Here is a 2,192-nt window from a genome sequence, read left to right as displayed (position 1 = left end):
ACTCAGTATATTCTTTCCATCTTCTTTTAATACTTCCTGGATCATTTAACATTCTGCCAAAAACATCCTTGATTTTTTAGCATTATTATAGTTATTATTTAAATGGAGTGGTCATTGAGCTGCATATTCTTCTTTATGGACTCACCACTTGTTTCTATCTGCTTGAATGATTCACACACTATCATACACAACTAACAAATTATTCTCAACTTGATTCACTTCAATAGCTAGGTAGCAACAGCTGGGTTCTAGGTGTTGAGATGATGTTGCAGCCTTAATCTCTTTTCATGGGATTTATGTTCTTGTAAATGTTACAACGAAGATCCTACCAAAGACTGAATGTGATTATGGAACAAGAATAATACAGGCAGTTCTAAAGAATGTTGAAGGAATCAATGCATATATTTCATGGGGACACAATTCAATCTATAAAAGAATGAGCCTCAAAAAATGAGCCTGATGCTTTAAATTGTTTGTTTTCCTCTTATCATCAAACCAATATATGTACATTTTTTAAAGTTCATGGAACAACAGTAGTCAAAAAGTCACCATATGTTGTCTCATCAAGGATATTTCTTTTAAATTTTAGAATATTTTCTTACAGTAGTTTTCTGTATATTTAAAGTGTGGATACATAAACACACATAATATTAAATATACATATGTGTGTGTATCTATATACATGTGTACATATTTATATACATATGTATGTATAAAAACAGGTATATACTTTTATACTCAACATTTTTTTATTTAAAATTTTAAATTTGTGCCAACATGTTGTGCATGAGATTTTAGTAACTGAATAATATTGTCCCTCAAATAAGTATGCTAAAATATCCTTAACAATTTCCATTATGTCAAATGTTCTTTCTCTCTTAGCTATTATATAAGATCCTGTGACGTAGTCAGCAGAAGCAATAAAGCTAAATGCCAATTATCTGGTCTGGGACATTGACAAATAGGCTGTAGGTATCAAAAGATTGTCTCTGACAAGTGTTTTCCTCACTTCAATCCCTTCTGCCTACTAAGCTTCATAAATCATTTCACTCTCATTTTCAGAATCTTCCAGTGGATTTTAGTGGCTGAGAACGTAAAATCCTAGCTCTTTTTCTTGCCATTGTAGGCTCTCCAAACTAGGCTGAACTGTAAATAAGTTCCTATTTCCTATGTTGCCTTTTTTTCTAACTGTATTTTGTGTCTTTTCACGATCTTACTCCCTTTTCTCTGTTGTGAGCCCTTTAACCTTATTCAGAATCTCAACCCCTCATCCTTTCCCTTTTCTCAGAACCTATCAGTTTTTTCCTTAGTCTCACTTTCTTCCCACTCTGATTTAGATCTCAGCCTCATCAGACCTGATTTTCTATCATGCTAATACTTCAGGTTTAGAGTCCCTGACTTTTCCCAGGCCCACTCCAAAGTGCTGCTACAATTTTCCCTTTGTTATTTCTATTACTTCTCTCATAGAATGACCTTAAATAATATTGTTGTCGTCGCTGTGTACCAACAAGTTGGAACCAACCCATAGCTGACCATCCAGTGAGATTTTGGAGGCAGTTTATCACCTGGGAGATTGTCCATCCTTCTCTCATGGAGTAGCTGGTGGATTAGAACTGTGTGCCTTTGGAAATGCAGCACAGGTTTGTTTGTTTGTTTGTTTGTTTGTTTTGTTTTGTTTTGTTTTACCACTAGGCCACCAGAACTAAGTTTCAAATTTTAAAAAAAAACTAAAAAAAAAAAAACAAACAGAACCATAACTAAAGTGACCATTCTTACACCAGCTACCTTGTCACTGAAATTTCTCCCATCTACCAAAGAAACTTTATTTCTGTATCTCATTACCCTTCATGTTCTCTGCTTTAGAATTTGACACATTGAGTTATAATTGTTTGATCTTTGAGGATCCTTAAGGGAAGCAAGTCTATCTCATTTATTTTTATGTCCCTAATAAATACATGTTTCCAGAATGCCTTTCTAACTTCTTGATATTTTTACATGAAGCTTCCCTTTGTCATTATTGTAATAATAGCAGTTACAACATTTAGAGAGAGCAAAATAGGCATAAGATCAGGCAGAGGGTTCACAACATGGTTGTTGTTGTTGTTGTTGTTGTTATGTGCCCTCGAGTTGCTTGCGACTCATAGCGACCCTATGTTCAACAGCCCTAAACTCCACTCTGTCCTGTGCCAATC

Source organism: Elephantulus edwardii, unplaced genomic scaffold (genome assembly GCF_000299155.1).
Source record: "Elephantulus edwardii isolate Elephantulus edwardi_28Jun2011 unplaced genomic scaffold, EleEdw1.0 scaffold00264, whole genome shotgun sequence".
NCBI classification, from domain to species: domain Eukaryota; kingdom Metazoa; phylum Chordata; class Mammalia; order Macroscelidea; family Macroscelididae; genus Elephantulus; species Elephantulus edwardii.
The sequence above is the reverse complement of the archived record's forward strand: the minus strand, read 5'-3'. Positions refer to the sequence as shown.